The following is a 20,302-nucleotide window of genomic DNA, read 5'->3' on the forward strand; positions in this document are numbered from 1 at the left end:
TGGTACATATACACCATGGAATATTACTCAGCCGTTAAAAAGAATTCATTTGAATCAGTTCTAATGAGATGGATGAAACTGAAGCCCATTATACAGAGTGAAGTAAGCCAGAAAGATAAAGAACATTAGAGCATACTAAGACATATATACGGAATTTAGAAAGATGGTAATGATAACCCTATATGCAAAACAGAAAAAGAGACACAGATGTACAGAACAGACTTTTGGTCTCTGTGGGAGAAGGAGAGGGTGGGATGTTTCGAGAGAACAGCATGTATATTATCTATAGTGAAACAGATCACCAGCCCAGGTGGGATGCATGAGACAAGTGCTCGGGCCTGGTGCACTGGAAGACCCAGAGCAATCGGGTGGAGAGGGAGGTGGGAGGGGGGATCGGGATGGGGAATACATGTAACTCCATGGCTGATTCATGTCAATGTATGACAAAACCCACTGAAATGCTGTGAAGTAATTAGCCTCCAACTAATAAAAATAAATGAAAAAAAGAAAAGAAAAATAAAAAGCAGAGACATTACTTTGCCAACAAAGGTACATCTAGTCAAAGCTGTGGTTTTTCCAGTAGTCACATATGGATGTGAGAGTTGGACTATAAAGAAAGCTGAGCCCCAAAGAATTAATGCTTTTGAACTGTGGTGTTGGAGAAGACTCTTGAGAGTCCCTTGGACTGCAAGAAGATCCAACCAGTCCATCCTGAAGGAGATCAGCCCTGGGTGTTCATTGGAAGGACTGACGTTGAAGCTGAAACTCCAATACTTTGCCCACCTGATGCGAAGAACTGACTCACTGGAAAAGACCCTGATGCTGGGAAAGATTGAAGGTGGGAGGAGAAGGGGACAGCAGAGGATGAGATGGCTGGATGGCATCACCGACTCAATGGACATGAGTTTGAGTGAGCTCCGGGAGTTGGTGATGAACAGGGAGGCCTGGCGTGCTGCAGTCCATGGGGTCACAAAGAGTCGGACACAACCAAGCAACAGAACTGAACTGAAAATGTTCATACTATACAAAGTGCTCTATAGATTCAACGTAATCTCTATTAAAATCTCACTAGCATTTTTTGCATAAATGAAAAAACAACCACTCATATGATTCATAGGGAGTCTCAAAGTTTCCCAAAATAATACGAAATAGCCCAAAAAGTATGTTGAAAAAAAAAATAATACTGGAAGATTCACACTTCCAAATATCAAAACATACTACAAAGCAATAGTGATCGAGACAGTGTGGTGTTGGTATAATGACAGAGACATAACACCACTGAAATAAAATACAGAGCCCAGAAACAAACTGTTGCACATATGACCAAATGATCTTCAACAAGGGTACCAAGACTACACAGGGAAAAAGGACAGCCTCCTCAACAAATGGTGCTGGAAAAACTGGATATTCACACAAAAATTAACTCAAGATGGATTAAAGATTTAAACATAAGATATAAAACTATAAAAGCCCTAGAAGAAAACATAGAGGAAAATTCAGGACATGGATCTTGGCAATGCTTTCCAAGATATGACATTTTACTAAATGTTTTCTACCCGTTCTGTAGTTCCCTCGCTTCTTTTTTTCATCTTTTGCTGTCTTTCTTTGTGAGTTGATGTTTGACCAACTAAAGTTATCAGAGCATTAATTTTAAGTGGCTAATTAGTAGGCTAGTATGAGTGAAAACTCTCAATTGGCACAATCTAGACAATCTGCATTTGGGGAACTGAGTTATAATGTGGAGTAATACTCCAATTTACAGTTTAGTATTTAAGGATAAATTAGTCATAGCATATTCCCTAAATATGTAGTTTCTGCATTTACTTATGTTAAAAAAATTATTGGGTATATATTATGGCCAAGCATTTTAGTCTACAGCTATATGAACAAGACAAAGTCCCTACCATTAGAAACTGTGGTTTATGTTAGCAATATAATATTTTCATTTTCATTCTTACAAAATCTACAGAAAGCATTCACTAGCAACATCTTTACAGAATTTTAAAATATCAGGGCTTTCCAAAAGCCCTGTAGTGAGAGGCAGAGTGAGCCTAGCTTAAGGATGAAAAGACGCTCTCCTTGAAACATATACAGGCACATGGCTTGACGGCAGCTGCAAGAACAGAATAAGCACTAGTTTCAGGCTGGGTATTGTTTCAGTGATCCCACTAGACTTTTGCTGCATCCTGTAAACCATATTACTAAAGTAATTATTTTAAGGCTGGTAATCAAAGTAGTACAATCTATAAATGTGTTTTATTAACACATTTATAGAACATTTCATTACTGATTTTTATAAACAGGCATTAATTTTTTAAGACAAAAACAAATAAGAAAATATAAAAGATGTATTGAAAAGCAAAGTTTCAGATTGTGTCTTAAAGTCAGAAGAGTCCCCAGTCTCCTACACCTTCAGCAAGCACTTTGTAATTGGTTTAAGATAAATCATAAAGAGCTTTAGTCATTAAAATGATTTAAACTATATTCCAAGGCAGAAAAAAAAAACTAATATTACTTCTAAAATATTGAATTTTTAAATGCTGGAAAAGCTTTTGGAGACCAAGACTTTTAGATTATATAATAAAGATAAATTAGTAATGGCATATTCTCTAAATCTTTCACGACAATGGGTATCTATTTTCACTCTTTTTGATGATTTGCTATGTAATACTGTTCCTCTAAGTTAAGTGTTTAGATTTAATTTCTATGTTTAATTTTCTTATTTATGTGTACGGTTATGTGAATTATAAAACTACAATATACTGACAGTTATAAAAACTGGCTTGGCCAGTCTATTTGGAAAACTGGAGAACAAACATTATATACATTCAACAAAAGACACTGTAAACTAGTCTGCCTATATGTGCTTTCAAGTAATATTAAATCACAAGGCAAAACTTCTTTCTCTTTTCCCCTAACCCTTATCTATAGTCCCTCTCCCATAGTGAATCTGCAAAAAGATGTAGTAATCTGAAAATAGATAATGACTATGGCAATACATTGTGAGTAAATAGTACAATATTAACTGGCATCTTAAATAATAGCCAATACCTTCACTACATAAGCAGTAAAGTTTTCATATAATTGTCATAAATCCTTGTTACAGATGTCATTCTTCACTTACATTTAAGATACTTCCTAGAAATTATAGAGAAATTACCTTTGAAATATATCATCAGTTCTCTTTGATTTTTATTTCTTAAGTCCCCTTTTGTTGTCTGAAAGATGTTTATTTAGATTAAAATCTTAAAAGTACTCCAAATATTTCGTTTGAATCTTCTGTTGTTGCCGTCCAGTCGCCCAGTCGTGTCTGACTCTGTGATCCCACAGACTGCAGCACACCAGGCCTCCCTGTCCCTCACCATCTCCTGAAGTTTGCCCAAGTTCATGTCCATTGCATCAGTGATGCCATCCAGACATCTCATCCTCTGGAGCCCTCTTCTCCTTCTGCCCTCAATCTTTCCCAGCATCAGGGACTTTTCCAATGAGTTGTCTGTTCGCATCAGATGACCAAAAGTACTGGAGCTTCAGTTTCAGCATCAGTCCGTCCAGTGAATATTCAGGGTTGATCTCCCTTAAGACTGACTAGTTTGATCTCCTTGCTGTCCAAAGGACTTTCAGGAGTCTTCTCCAGCACCACAGTTAAAAGGCATCAATTCTTTGGTGTTCTGCCTTCTTTACAGTCCAGCTCTCACAACCATACCTGACCACTGGGAAGACCATAGCCTTGACTATACAGACCTTTGTCAGCAGAGTAATGTCTCTGCTTTTCAACACACTGTCTAGGTCTGTCATCACTTTATAAGAAACTGAATTTTAAACCAAGAAGCAATCGACTTCTGATTTCATGGCTGCCATCACTGTCCGCAGTGATTTAGGAGCCCAACAAGAGGAAATCTGTCACTACTCCTACCCCTTCGCCTTCTCTGTGCCGTGTAGTAACATGGGCTGGATGCCATGATCTTAGTTTTTCTAACATTTAGTCTTAAGCCAGCTCTTTCACTCTCTTCCATCACCTTCATCAAGAGGACCTTTCGTTTCTCTTCACTTTCTGTGAGTATAGGCTTTGATTTTTATTTATTGACCTAAGTAAGTGCCCTTTTGTTGTCTGAAAGATGTTTATTTAGATTAAAATCTTAAAGTACTCCAAATATTTTATATGAATCTCTTACTAACTACTGAAATCAAATTAACTATTTTTATCAGTTAAAGACAAGTAGTATATGCCCAAAGTCACATACTCTGGCTTGCTATCCACATTAGGAAATCCAAGAGAAGACTGGCAACCAGTGCCTGGAAAAAATTACTATGTATATATAACTATAGTTAGTACAAATTAACTGCAATCAAATTTTAAAAAACTAGGATGCTTTCTACTTTATGCAAAGGAATAAAGTTACACTTAATATTTATTGAATAAGAAGCTACTATGCAGAGAGAGTTTATAAGCTGCTTTTATTCTGTATGTGTATCCTATTAGTCTCTTAAAACTTGCATATTAAAACAAATGGTAAAAAAAAAAAATGGTAAAAAACTGTAGTCCTGTTCCCTATAAGCAATCACTTTCACTTATGTGTTATAGTTTTGATATTTATCTCAATAATTATAGATAACATGTCTGTCTTTATTCCTTGATTACCTTCAAATTTTGTCTACTGACTCCTTGCTATAGAAGAGGATTTAATTCACATGTACTGTCTTCAGTATGCTTTCTTCTCTCATTCCAAGAGCAATCAATCCTATTTGAGCATTTGATATGCAATTAGTAAGACTGAGAAACTGAATTTTACATTTTACTCAATTTTAATGAATTTAAATTGCTAGATGTGGCTAGTGGCTATCATACTAGATAGATGGTTCTAAATTATTCCTATCTTTAGGAATGTACAAAAGTTTTCTTTATGATCTAGCACACAATCAATTTTTGCATACGTTCTATAAGTGCTTGAAAAGAAGGTATAGTCTCTATTTTGACAGTAGGATTCAGCTTATCCATCAAATTTTGCTTATCAATTAGGACATTTACCTGTTCCACTGGCTTAATTTTTTGTTCACTTGACAACTTCTGTCTAAAAGTCATTATATTATAAAGCCTGCCAGTAATGTTGATCTGAATAACTTTCCAGGATCACTTTTACTTTTAGAATGTTAATGCTATACTATTTTTGCACATATATTTGGTATTTCTCCATTGTAAATTATAAACTTCACAATCAAAATACCCATCTTTGTCTTATTTAATTCCAACTTCTCTTATATTTACACTTTACCGATTGCTGCCATTTAGAGCTAAGTCATGTCCAACTCTTTGTGACCCCATGGACCACAGCCCACCAGGCTCCTCTGTCCATGGGACTTCCCAGGCAAGAATACTGGAGTGGCTTGTCAGTCCCTTCTCCAGGGCATCTTCCTCTCCGAGGGATCAAACTCACAGCTCTTGCATTGGCAGGCAGATTCTTCATCAATGAGCCACCAGGGAAGCTACTCTTTATCGACAGTTGTTGTTTTAATGAGGTATTTATTAAAACGCTTTTATAATCATATCCACATGTAATGAAGTTAGTCTTCCAATCCACATTATCTGTTAGCTCTCTACCATAACCTATGTTAATATATTAAGATAAACTTTCTCATCACCAGATTTCAACCAAAAACATGATTTTTTTCTGTCTACCTTTTGCTCTTAGGTACACTTCTATCACTACACCTGTTGACTTTAAATGCTTTGGACTCCTAGGAGGCAACTAGCATACTCAGCACACATTCAAGTTCCTACCTTCTTTCCCCCTTTCTTTCTGAAACTGTTCACTGTTTCATTACATGATATATAGCAGGCTGAGGTCTGCTCAAATATCAATTTCTCACTGAAGAAATTTCTCTATCCACACACCTTAAAATTACACATCCCTCCCTCCCCATCCCCATACTGAAACCTCCTAGACCCTGATTTGCTTTCCTCCATAGTACTAATCACCATGGTTTACCCCCGTTGGAATACAAGCTCTCCAAGGGGAGGCCTTTTTGCATTCTTTGTTCACTGTTGCAACAACCAGCAACAAAACAGAGCCCAGCACACAGCAAATGCTCACTAGGCATTTGGTGAACAGACAGGTAAGTCCACTTCTAAAAACATTTTCAAACGTAAAAGGCCTGAGCAAATGCAGAATCATACTGTGCTTATAGTACTGAAGGGCTTCCGTTACCAGGTTTTAAGATACAGTAATCAAGACTTTAAGGTGCAGATGTTAGGATGGACATACGTTCATTACATAAAATAGTTTTTAACAAGACTCACACACATATGATTGAGTTTTGACAAAAGTAACAAAGTAATTCAGTAGAGAGAATAGTCTCTCAATTAATGGTGCAGAAAAACTGTATATTTATGTGGGGAAAAAAAATTTTGTAAGAATCTCAACCATAGGGCTTCCCCCACTGGCAGCTTCATGGTAAAAAATCTGTCTGCCAATTCAGAGGACACAATTCAGTGGTTCGATCCCCAGGTTGGGAAGATGCTACATGCTGCAAAGCAGCTAAGCCCGAGCACCACAACTATTGAGCCTGTGCTCTAGGGCCCAGAGCCACAACCACTGAGCCCATGAGCCACAGCTACAGGAGCATGAGGACCTACAGCCGAGAGCTACAGCCTCTGAGCCCGTGAGCCACAGCTACAGGAGCATGAGCACCTTAGAGCCCGTGCTCCACAACAAGAGAAGTAACTACGATGAGAAGCCCTTGCACTGCAACTAGAGAGTAGCCCCTACTCACCCAACTAGAGACAAACCCACACGGCAGCAAAGATCCAGCACAGCCAAAAATAAATAAATAGATCATTTTTAATTAAATTGTAAAAACTGGAAAAAGAACCTCAAAACATATTCCTCATTTCATATGTAAAAATCAACTGAAATGAATCATGAACTTAAACATAAAAGCTAAACTATAAAATGCCTACAAGAAAACATGAGAGAAAATCTTCGACATAGACACAAACATATTTCTTAGATAGGACACAAAAATATGAAGGATTAAATAATTAATAAATCAGATTTCATCAAAATTTAAAATTTTATTCTTCAGATACCATTAAGGGCAGCCATGATGATCTTTCACAATTCTAATATCTGATAAAAGTCTCATAGTGAAAGTGAAGTCGCTCAGTTGTGTCCGACTCTTTGCGACCCCATGGACTGTAGCCTATCAGGCTTCTCCGTCCATGCGATTTTTCAGGCATGAGTACTGGGGTGGGTAGCCATTTCCTTCTCCAGGTCTCCTGCATTGTAAGCAGACGCTTTACCCTCTAAGCCACCAGGGAAGCCCCAAAAGTCTCATATCAGAATACATAAAAACAAAAACAAAAAAACTCAGTCATGAACAAGCAACCCAGTTTTTCAAATGGGCAAAAGATGTGAGGTGACATCTCAGAAAAGAAAATATATGAATGACCAACAAGCACATGTAAACATATTTAATATATTGGTCACTAGGAAAATGTAAATTAAAATGCAATGAGATATAACATTACACATCCACTAGAACTGCAAAAATTCAAAAATGCTGACGATACCAAGTGTTAGCAAAAATGTAGAGCAACTGAAAATCTCACACTGCTGAAGGGAATGTAAAATAGTACAATCACTTTAGAAAACAGATCCTCAGTGCCTTACAAAGTTAAACATATAATTATCACATAACCCACCAATTCTAATCTTACATTTGCCAAAGTGAAATAAAAATACATGTACAAAATGCTTAGCAGTTTTGTTTATAATAGTCAAAAACTGGAAGCAATCTAAAAGTTCAACAACTAATAGTTATAAACAAATTATGTCGTGTCCCATACAATGTAAAAGCATTCAGAAAAAAAAAAGAGAAACTATTGACACAGAAGAGTATCAAAAGCATTATGTTAGTGCAAGCTAGACCCAGAAGACCACACATTGTATTAATCTCAATTATACTACATTGTGTGAAAGGAAAAACTGTATTAAGAGACAACAGATTGGTGGCTCCCAGGGAGAGGTGGTTGCTGGGAAAGACTGAGGAAAAGAGAAGAAGGGGGTGACAGAGGATGAGATGGTTGGATGGCATCACTGATTCAATGGACATGAGTTTGAGCAAACTCCAGGAGACAGCGAAGGACAGGGAAGCCTGGAGTGCTGCAGCTCACAGGGTCACAAAGAGTCAGACACAACTGAGCAACTGAACAGCAAGAAGGGAGAGAGAACTTCTCAGGTTTAGGATCTCTCTGTATCTTGACTGTGGTAGTGGTTACAAAAACGTATACGTCTATGAAAACGCAACCTGTATACTTACACTGAGTGACTTTTAACATATAAAAATTATATCCCAATAAATCTGCTTTTTTAAAAAATAAATTTGGCCTTTTTACTAGGTCCGAAACTAAAACCCCACTACCTAAAACCTAGAAGAAGAATGTTTAATACAAAATTGCTCATGAAAATTAAGTTCTTCGGTGAAGCTTTAAAAACCAACAGGGAGGCAGTTTCCTGGTGGCTCAGTGTGGGGATCTGGCACTGCTGCTGCCATGGCCTCAGTCTGACCTCTGGTCGTGGAACCGAAGGCCACAAGCCACAGCCAAAATATTAAAACAACAACAACGAGTTGTCTACATCTGAGCAGGATGCAGCAGTTTGCAGCAGGCCAATATCCTTCTTGAGAACAACTAGAAAAGCTAAATAAATTATAAAAATCATATTTTTAAAGGCAATATAGAGATGTCCTTAAAGCACGGGAGACAATAAGGTCTACAACTCCAAAGACAGGGAAATTTTTTCAAGGTGTTTAGATGATCTGCAGTTGTCTTTTCCCAGGGGGTATTTCCAGATTACAGGATGGGGTGAAGGGTGAAAAACTTGAGATTTGGCCTGTATGAAATGCTGCTGCCAAGGAACCAAGAAGCCAGGAAAGCTTGTGATGCTCACACACGGCTGGAGCAACAAAAATGGGAAACTGCAGGGACCTCAGACTCAGGGGTATTTGCTAAATTTTAATCAATGCATGGTTAAAAAGCTAAATAATAACTGAAAAACCTGAAAAGCAAAGTGAAATTTCCCACCTTTGGCACTACCAAGGGGATAAAGACTACCAGGCTTTGAAATGAAAGTCTTCGAAAACCACACCCTACAAATAACTTAAAGAAGAGTATCACCAAACTACTCAAATAGCAACCTAGCCTTCACATAAATTAAAGTGACTGGCTCCCTATTCTATCTGCCTGAAAGAAAAGGTAAACACCCTCTGGCAGAACATACTTGGTAATGCTTGCTTTCTTTTGTTTTTTAATTCACAATGTCTGGCATTCAATCAAAAATTACAAGACATAAACAAAAATACTCAACCAACTTGACCTAACTGATATTTATAGAACACTCCACCCAACAACAGAATACAAATTCTTTTCAAGCACACATGGAGCATTTACTAAGATCATATTCTGGGCCATAAAACAAATCTCAAAAAAAAAAAAAAACAAAAAACCAAATCTCAACAAATTTAAAAAGATCCAAGTCATACAAAAGTATATTGTTTCATCACGGGACTTAACTTAAAAATAACAGATCTCTGGAAAACCCTCAAATTTTTGGAGACTATATAATACACTTATAAATAATCTATAGGCCAAAGAAGGCATCAAAAAGTAAATTAAAAAACATTCTAAACTGCATGAAAATAAAAAAATATAAAAATATTAAAACTGGTAAGGCATATTCAAGGGAAATTTATACCACGCATATATTAGGGGAGAAAGATCACAAATTAATGACCTCAGCTTCTATCTTAAGAAACTAGAAAAAGAAAACAAACTAAGCTCAAAGTAAATTAAAGAAAGGAATTAAGATCAGAGAAGAAATAAGGAAACAAAAAACAGGAGAACTAGAGGAAATCAGTTAAACCGAAAGCTGGTTCTTCAAGAATCTTAATAAAAGTTAATAAATCTTAAGCCAGAATTATCAAGGAAAAAAGAAAGACACAAATTATCAACATCAGAAATGATACCAAATCTCTGTAGATTATACTGATATTACACTCACAATATATTCTACAGCTATTTAAAGGATAGTAAGATATAAACAACTTTACTAATTCAACAACTTAGATGAAATGGGCAAGTTCTTTGAAAAACCTGTCAACATACAGAGAAAAAGAATGCCACAACTACATGAAAAACAATCAACAGAAAAACTATGTATGTAGACGAATGGATGATGCAGATACTGCAATTATTTAACAGACAAGTATGTACACAATTATAATCAATATGGTCAAGAGAACTGGAGTCTATTAAAAATCTATAAAATAGGATCAAATGGATGTTTTAGAACTCAAAGTTATAATGCAAAATTAACACAATATTTTCACTTGGAGAAAAATAGTTTTTGGTATACTGTAAGATAGTTCATTATAAGATATCCAACTGAAGTACGGAGAGAAAAAAAATTTTTAAGAGACATTTGAAACATGAAGATAGGGTGTAATAAATGTTTAAATTAAAATCCATAAAGGATGAGACAGGCAGAAGCAATAATTGAAGATGTATGACAGAGAACTTTCCAAAACTAAAAGGCACCAAGCTACATGTTCAAAAAAGTTCTAGGAACATTAAGCAAAATACAAAGAAAACAACACCTCAACACATCACAGTCAAATTGCTAAAAAAATAAAAGAAGAAAAAGCATTCTGAGAAGTCCTTTGAGAAAAACAGAAGACATTATTATTAGCAAGACATACACTGATACATTACCTTCAATGAGACTTTAACAGAAAGCCAGAAGACAATAAAATAACTGTCAATGTAGAGTTCTATACCCTGTGAAAGTATTGTTTTAAAAAGGTGAAATTAAGATGTTTTCAGACAAACAAAAAAGGAAAAATTCACTGTCAGTAGGTTGACCAGTATTAAAACACATACTACTAAAGGAAGCTATTCAGACAGAAGGAAAAAGAACCCAGACTTCAAAATGCAAGAAAGGAGAACCCTGGAAAGGGTAAATATGAACAGAAATTGACTGTCCAAAACCATACTGTTCTCTGGCGTTTAAAGTAAGTATAAATAAAATGCAGAATGGTAATAATGCAAAAAGGTTGGCATATGAATTAATGCGTAAGAAACAATCATTATTGGAGAATGGTAAAAGTAATAATTTGAACTATCTGTATTATAAATAATTTGCATTGTAAGTCAAGTATGCTTATTGTATGCAACCTCAAGAATAACCCTTAATGGTATAATGAAAGAATATATAACTAATGAATTAATAGGAAAAATGGGGGGAAATTAGATTAACACACAAAAAAGAGCAAAAAAGGAGTGATAAAAAGGAATGCAAAACAGATGACTCAAAGAGAAGTCAAACTCAGCTATTATTAGCAAAAATGTAACGATAATAGACCCTTGAGTAACACAAGTTTAAACTCCCTCGGTCCTGTGCCCAGATTTTTTCCCAACAGTACATAAATAGTTGAGTAACACATGAACTGTGACTGCCTGAATCAAAGAATGGGGAACACTGGATACTGAGGAACCATAAAAGGGGCCAATTATAAGTTATACGTGGATTTTTTACTTTTCCAATCATGCAGAGAGTTGCTGCCACGTTGCTCAAAGGTCAACTGAAAACAAAGTAAAAGACTAAAACTAAACTAAAAAAAAAAAAAAAAAGGCCTTCCCAGGTGGCTCAGTGGTAAAAGAATCTGCCTGCAATGCAGGAGACTCTGGGTTTGATCCCTGAATCAGGAAGAACTCTTGGAGAAAGAAATGGCAAGCCATTCCAGTACTCTTGCCTGGGAAATCCCATGGACAGAGGAGCCTGGCAGCTACAGTCCATGGGGTTGCAAGAGAAAACACAATTCAGTGATTAAACAAAGATAAAAAATAATGAAAATATGACTTTACAACCAAAGATATCCAGAAAACATGATGAGAGGAAAACGGTAGTTTATAAAACTGCATTTTATTCTACTTGCTATAAAATTTTAACATATACATTTATACATACAAACACACCCCAACTACCTTAGAAAATGCTGAAAAAAAAATATTAACAGAGAGCTTCATCCCAGGGATTTGGGGTAATTTTTTTTTAATCATAGATTTTCTTTGTAGTTTTTAATACTTTAATTCTTTTCCAAAAACAAGATTCATTTTTATAAAAACCACAAAACTATTTTCAAAGCAAAAAAAAAAAAATCTTAACAATGATCATCTCTGACAAGTGAAAGACTTAAAAATATATATATAATAATGTGATCAAGTCTAAAAAGAGGCTAAACAATATAAATTTGTATCACACAAACTCTATGTGAAACTGGCACCTTTATAATGACAAATACATTACATCATCAACCACTTCTGATGGAGACAAAAATTATCAGGTAAGAATAGAAAACAGCTTTTTCCATTAATTAATGTTACTCTCATTTCTCTTCCTGCTTCTAATAAAAATCTGTGAAATTTCTATAGAACTATATAAGTTATAAAATAAAATCTGAGTTCTAACATTCTGCATTTTAATTTGTGTGTTTTTTCCAAAGTAACCTCTAATATTATTTCAACTAAAATTTAAGTTTCAACATAGGAAAAACAAATCACCAGTCTTTCAAAACTCTACTTGGCAAAGGGATTTCAAAGAAATATGCAATACCAAGCATCTTGGCAACATTTTCTAATAACATTTTCATTGTTCTAAGTTACATAAAAAGGTCAAGTACTCTCAAATTCTGGAGATGGAAATGGCAACCCACTCCAGTATTCTTGCCGGGAGAATCCCACAAACAGAGGAGTCTGGCAGGCTACAGTCCATGGGGTTGCAAGGAGTCGGACACAACCGAAGTGACTTAACACACACACTCTCTCTCTCAAATTCTCTACCTAGAAACAAAACTCTAAGTAACTTAACAGTAATTAGGATTCCCCTCCCAAAAAACAAGAGCCATGTTTGATACACACTATGAAAGTACCAAAACAACAGAAATAATAACAGCTAACATTTTTTATTGAACAATTAACTCTATGATACTCATTGTTCTAAGTAATTTGCAAATACTGTTTAATCCTCACATATTATGAACTAGCATTATCATCATTTCATAGATGAGAAATTGAGGTAACATTTGTCCAATCACTAGTAATAAAGCCAGGATGTAAATGCCAAGCAGGCTAGCTGTAGAGCCCTGCACTCTTAATCACTACACCAAGCTACAAATATAAATAAGATCTTGTTAAAATAGTATCTAGTTAAAATAGTATCTTATAAATTATTAAATTTCAAGTAATAAATAATAATAATCTTTATTCAACACAAAACCAGATATTTTAAAGATCTGATCATGTCACTGAAAATAAATGAACGAAAGAAATAAACACTAAAACTTCCTATTTTCGTGACAAAAAAGAAAAAAGTAAAAAGCAGTTGCTATCAAAAGTCACAGAAACCTGAGAAAACATGTAACTTCCAAAAAAATGACAACAAAAGACACATTAAAACTCCTGCACTGAGCTTTAATATCATATTTATTTTCTATTGAAAATAAGTTAAGCAGTTTTTCTCCCTGACTTAATCCAGAGGATATAGATACCTAAGAGTTGCATCAAATGTCACTGAAATCCTATAGAAATGTAATGTCAATTCTTTGGGTGAAAGTATTCTTTCTTAGTATTAAGATTTTCCTTTTAAGGAAGTTTTGAAGCAATCAAACAAACTCTCTGTAAAAAATATTATAGCTCAAATTTTAATGGAGTGTGTGCAAACTGCTTCATAGATACCTACCCTGTTTTCCAGAAATATTTCTGAAAAATAAAAGGTAAATCACATTCTAAACAGTATCTTATAAAGGTTAAAAATAACACATAAAAATTTATTTTTCAAAAGTGATTTTTCTGTAAACTTCTAACACTTAAAATAGTAAGTAGAATGACATCTTTGTAAAATACACACCTAAAACAAGTAATAACTCAGAGATGACATTATACTTACAAGGATGAGCTTAGGTAATCTAATATTCATATAATCAAAAACATAGAGAAAAACAGGAATCTCTTACCCACCTGTTCACAGAAGTTACACCCAACAGAGCTATAAAAATGACTAACAGATGGTTGTAAAGTAACCTATAAATATAAATGCCATTTTAACAATTACAGTAAATTAGTAAGATTAAATTGTTGTAACACTAAAAAAGTTTTCTATAATTCATACAATTCCACCTAGAATTTTAGACTCAGAAAAGGATAAAATACAATGTACAATACTGTGGGACAATACCTACAAGAAACTATGAAAGTTTCCCTCTTTTTTTTTTTTTACTTTATGCATCTGCAAAGAACTGGAAAGAAATACAAATAGAAATACAAATTTTGCTGAATGAGGAACTTTGACAGATTTTTCACCATAATGCTGTTTGCTTTCACAGTTTAAAATATTTCAGAAAATAAGTATTTTATTTGACACAGCAGAAGAAGTAAAAATTCGGGGGAGCAGGTACATTAAATATGTGCTTTGAGGAAAAAATGACAGGAAAAAACAATTTACTTTTAGTATTAATACTGCCTGAAACATTAGATGCCAGAAAACAGTCAGAATTAAATCCCCTACCACTTCTCCAAATCCTGAAATCTAAGAGAGACTGTATTATAATTATCAAGTAAAACTTCAAATGGTTCTTTCTAGTGGGAGAGAGTAAAAAAACAAAAATAAGCTTTCAATTAGTGCCTGCTATGAGGACACAACACCTTACTTTCTTACCCCTTAAGAGCTAAGACAAGCTAAATTTGCTCTATCCTTTCCTAACTATTTTAAATGTCACGATATATCTCTACTCTCCATTCAAACCCCATGCCCACAAAAATAAAAAGCTGGAAACAGTCTTACTCTTACAAACCTTAGGTACGTTTTTCTCCTGGAATCTACCATTTCCTAACTTGTGTTAAATCATTACACACATGCTCTTTTAAGGGTGTGTGTGCACTCAGTCATGTCCAACTCTTCGGGGAAGGGTCAACTGTACTGCATCCTTCTATGTATCTCACAGGTTAGTAAAGAGTCTTGACTAATAGCCAACTCTCTATCACCTGAAAAGAATGAAGTCTTAGTCATTATTCTCAGCTCGGTTTAAAAACAAAATGAAACAAAACAACCAAAAAACACCTCTGGAACTATTAGAAAGGTAATGTTATGAGAAGAAGTAAGTATACAACTTGTCTGCTGTCATTAAAGCAAAATCCAGACCAAAAAGCTTCTTCTCCTGTTTCCCCTGCTGGAGTCCTTCCAAGTAAATCAGTGTCTCTTATTTAAAGACAAAGCATGCCTAGGTTCACGTCAGAGGACCAGGAGAGGCTCAGTTGCTTAACTTTCTGACATATCCAATCCAGGTCGTTTCCCTGTCCTGTGAGTGGTAATAGAGCTCACAGCAGAGACAAACTGACAAAGCAGACCATCAAGACAATTTAATTTTTGAGATTAAAGGTCTATGTAAATACACAGAAAAAGAACTCAAAGGTTACATAACAACGTAACAGTAGTTATCTCTGGGGAAAGATGTGATAGAAGGATGTAAAAAGTGTTTTCACCTATTATAAATACATGGCCTTGTCTAAATTTTTCCTGAACATTGACTTACTTCTCTAACGTTTTTCAAAAAGAATGAACAGACCTATATGGAATTCAAATGAAAATTAAATGCCATTTGCAGAAATTTAACTACCAGAGACCTACAGATCAAAGAGAAATTACAAAATTATCCTAGCCTCCAAAATAAAAAGGAATGCTGGAAACACAACAAAAATGCCCATAGCACCTGTCACCCACTACTCAACATTCACTACTCTGATTATACGATATTAGCCACCAGAGGAATTTTGAGTACCCTTCCCCCTGAAATTACATACTGTTTTCAGCAATCCATTAAGTCATAAAAAATTTTAGCATTTGCACCAACATAACATTGACTCTCAATTTTAATTCTCTGTAAGCACTGTATCTATATCCAGGATCTCTCTCTAAACACACACACATATAAATTTACATGCAGTTCATGTCTGACTGCCTTGAGAAAAGCATTTCCCCATCTGAAAAGCAAACTATCTAGACAATCAATTCCATTATCATTTTAATGGAGAGTTCATATTCTCCCAACTACTTTTCATCACAACTTTGGGGTTAAAAAGAGCAAAAGTAAAATTTTATACAACTAGGACTTCTAGGGAAAAAGCAGGAGGAAAAACTATGCTCTGAACACAGCATAAGCCAAAATGTCAAATGTAAATAATGTCACATATTTTAGCAAAGCAAAATATGACTAAAGATTTTTAAAAGTTAAATTTGCAATATTAGCATCTTAAAAACTGGAGCCTAGATAGCCATATGTAAAACTTTCTGTCAAGTTAAGGTCGTTTCCCCTAAAAAAAAAAAAAAAACACTAAGAGAAACCATATTAAAAATGGCCAAAATTACTACAAATTAGGAAAGACAAATTCCTTGAGCAAGTTATTTTGGAGAGAAGGATTTTTGTTTAATCTAGTTTACAAATCCATAATATAGTCACAAATACTCAAAACATAGTGGCATACAGTGTACTTGTCATTTCCCACCATCCCCTCATCAGGTTACTCCTCCCTCTCCCCAACCATTATCAATTGTCCACTAACCTCCCCCGCCAGTTTCTTTATACTTATAAAAACAACACAAATTTATATTCCTACTCCATGGGTGCCTCGTTATTACACAAAGTAGCACATTATTCACTCTGTCCTATATCTTGTTTTTTTCACTTTATAACATACTTTGGAGATCTTTCCATGTTATTACACACAAACCTTCCCCATTCGTTTTCACAGCTGTTTATGACTACCACAACTTTCATCTACCTTCTTCAGGCTAAACTTTAATGACATTCTATACAGTTAACTACTTAACAGTTTCTCCCCTCCCACCCCAAGATCTAAAAACAGACAAAGTAACTCATTATTTAAATCACATCCTTTTTAGAACGTTTATTTTCCAACCAGGTAGACGGAAAACGTCGCACAATTTTATCACTTAAAATGAAGGTACAAATTAGAATGCAGACTTCAAGTGAAATTACCTTTTTTTGATTGAGGCATCAGCGTTAACAGCCAAATCAACAATGACTAAAAGTTCCTTCTAGTGCTTTTCTTTCCCTGTAAAAGAAAACATTGTTGTTGCTTTTCTTTTTTAAGGTTAGAAAGCCTTCAAGTCGGACTGCGTGGCATTCTAATAGCAAGCAGCCGCCACCTGATTCGATCTTTCATTCCCCAAAGTCAGAGGCCGAGGTTTTTACCTTTCAGGATTCTTCTATTAGCAACAGGACGACTTGTACACCAGCGAAAACGCACTCAAGAATGTAAGCTCTGCGGCGCTACGCGTCGGAAATTACACTCCGGGGCCAGCACGCCCGGACCAGGTAGAGTCCAGCTTCGCAGCGGAAAGGTTTCCATAAGAATCAGCCGCCGCGGTGACCCGGAGCGGGCGGGCGCGGGTGGACTCAAGGAAGACCGGCGCCGCCCCGGAGCCTTCGAACCCGCGCGGCGGCTCGAGTCGGACGCGAGGAGCAGCGCGCTCCCCGGGGACCCAGCCCCGGAACCGCGACCACTAACGGAACCAGCCCACGGGCGGCGGCGGCCACCGCTCGGACTGCGGGACGCGGCGCGCGGGCCTGGAGCCGGGAGGGCGGGGGTTCCCCGGAGGAGCTGGCCGTCCCGGCGCCCCATTGGGCGCCGCTCCAAACGTGCCCGAGTTGTGACAGGAATAAAGTGGGTCACAAGGCCTAGCGGGTCCCCAGCGAAAGCCCTCTCCGCACCGGCTCTTCGGCTCTCCCCGCCGCTCTGCCGCTCGGATCGGCCCCAACCCAAGGGCGCGCTCCGGCCACCCGGCCCCGCCGCGCACCCCAATCCCGCCCCTGCCCCGCAGGTAACCCCAGCTGTCCCGAAAGGCCCTTCAAACGGGGCGGGCCTCCACCCCAACTCCCGAGGAAAGACACACTCGAGCGATAAGCAAAACTTGGGCTTCAGCGCCAGCCCGCCCCTCCCCTGGCCGCCGCCCCCCGGCCCCACACACACCGCCCTCCCGCTCCCCCCACTTCCCGGCGCCCTCACCGTGTGGCTTGCGGCGGCTCCGGCTTCTTCCCTCCCGCACCCTGGAGTCCAGTTGCGGCGACTCGGAACCACTAGACTGGCAGCGTCCTGGAGACGCTGCGGCTCCCAGCTCTAGCAGCACCTGGGGCTGAGTGGCGCCCCCAACCCACCCCCCAAAAATTCACCGCTACAGCCGCCCTCAACTCCTCCCCCTCCCTTCCCTTCCCCTCCTCCACCGGCCGGGACCACGCATGCGCCGCTCAGGCAAGCCTGCCGACGGACGTCAGGCCCCAGGCCCACCCGGCGGGGCGCCACTCACCGGGAGCGCGCACGCGTCGGCGGCCAGATTTCCTTCGCGCTCTCGGGCTCGAGGGTTTCCTTTTTTAAGCCGGTAGCCGCAAGACGAGTCTGTGATTGCGCTCCCTCCCGGCGCATGCGTAGTCAGTGACCCCCTGCGGGCTCCGACTGCCGGCGCGTTTCGTTCGTCCCTCCCCTCACTCTCCCTTTCCCGGGTGCGTCTCGGCGCGCATGCGATGTGCCCCGTTAAGGCAGCTCCGAGCAGCGCTGGGGATCCCGGGCGCCGGAGGAGACTCCTGCTCCCTAGAGCTACGCGTCTGCGCGATCCGCGGCTGCCGCCAGGCGTGCAAGAAAGCCGAGATCTCCCCGGCGCCCCCTTCCTCGCACCGGTTACTGGAAAGCAGGGGAGGCGGGGCCTGGTTAACTGCGGAGGGTGCGGCCGGTCCCGGGAGTTCAGATTGGGGTGGCTTTAGATCAGGGTGGCTTTGGCTTTTACCCTGGATGCGGGAAGCGAGGACAGGGGAGAGTTTCTTGGATGAGGGATCCCGAAGCCATCCCTTCTCTTTCTCGAAAGAGAAAGGGGACCTTCTCTTTCTCGAAAAGCAAATCACTTTGCCAGTGCCAGGGAAAAAAATCAATCGGGCGGGCGAAAAGACTTTTTCCCCGCCTCCAGTGGCATCCCTTGCGTTTCGTCTCTAGGGACGGGAAGAGGGCAATTGTGAAGGTGACTGGCGCTCCAGACTCCTCCTCTCTCTCCCCCGGGAAGTGCACCGCTTTAGTCGCTTCTTTTTGGAGAGTGGGCCTGGGGAGGCCGGACGTGAGTCCTTGGCTGGAGGGCGGAAGCCAAAGAAGATAACGGACGTGCTCCTTTGGAGTTTTTTACCTTGCCTTAAGGAAGATGGGAGACGAAGCACTGGACGGAAACCAGGATCCTAGCTCGTACCGCTTCCCTTGTAGAAAAACGCGTCAATGTTTTCCCCCTTCTCTTAGGGGGAAATTACTTTCCTTGATGGTTTATACAGTTGGTCCACAAGGGAAAGCAACTTTCAGTAGCTAAAAATTATTGGGAAAAAGTCTACATTTCTAATTCCTAGTAGTTTTCATATTTTAATGATTGTTCTTTGAAATAGAAACCGTTTTATCTTCTTTTAAAAAATAAACTGTTGTGACTATAAAATCCTCCCTCAAAGGTAACATTCATCTCAGTGAACACTTCAGATTCTTGCTGTGTACTCAAGAGAAAAAGAACATCGAAACTGAGGAACTATTCAGATCCCTATCATTCACCAGAAGATTCTGTCCGGAATGGGAGAGCGTGATAAGAGTCACCTTATAGCAGACGAGATTTTCAGTTCAGTTCAGTTCAGTTCAGTCGCTCAGTCGTGTTCGACTCTTTGAGACCCCATGAATATTTGTTTTCCTGCTTAGCATTCATTCCCTATTCTGATCATTTCCTTTGGAGAACTTTCCTTTCTTCACTCTCAGACCATTTGGCTGGAGGGGGCAGGACTCCAGAGGAAAACACATTTGAGTTAATCCTCTACCTTAGTTTGGATTTAACTAAGAAGGGTGATCTCTTTTCCAGTGGAGTTAAGTCTGCAAAAATGGAAACCTGAACACATCTTCCTACTCACAGATTCTGAGAAAGAATGCAATGTGGAATAAAGCAGGTTCAAAAATGGAGATTTGGCCTGGAGACACATTGGATGCACGGAATCCGTTGTGGACTAGATAACTCTGGAAATCTCAGTTAAGTTCGTCAATAAATTCTTAACATGTATTCATTGCTTAAACCAGTGAGAGGTTGTCTATCACTTGCGATCGTGAATTCTCACAGTGGTAGCAAGAAAGGAGGCAAGGTTAATAATACTGGTTAGGAAGGTTTCAGTTAGA

General features: G+C 38.3%; 1 protein-coding gene across 13 annotated transcripts in view; it reads right to left on the reverse strand.

Annotated features, from left to right (window-relative positions):
• The window catches only part of CLOCK (clock circadian regulator), a 128,485-nt gene extending 109,891 nt beyond the window's left edge, over positions 1-18,594 (reverse strand). For 8 of the 13 annotated variants that reach the window (XM_070458070.1, XM_070458059.1, XM_070458060.1 and 5 more), the window contains exons 1-2: positions 18,134-18,310; positions 17,104-17,179 (exon numbers count right to left, since the gene is read on the reverse strand). The gene's annotated coding sequence lies outside the window, so the exon portion shown is untranslated. Of the gene's footprint in view, positions 1-17,103; positions 17,180-17,319; positions 17,605-18,133; positions 18,311-18,431 lie in introns of those variants that run through there. The other 5 variants (XM_070458066.1, XM_070458069.1, XM_070458068.1 and 2 more) reach the window with 2 other exon arrangements.
• Between the last annotated feature and the right edge of the window lie 1,708 nt (positions 18,595-20,302).

Source organism: Odocoileus virginianus, chromosome 29 (genome assembly GCF_023699985.2).
Source record: "Odocoileus virginianus isolate 20LAN1187 ecotype Illinois chromosome 29, Ovbor_1.2, whole genome shotgun sequence".
In the NCBI taxonomy this organism is placed as follows: Eukaryota; Metazoa; Chordata; class Mammalia; order Artiodactyla; family Cervidae; genus Odocoileus; species Odocoileus virginianus.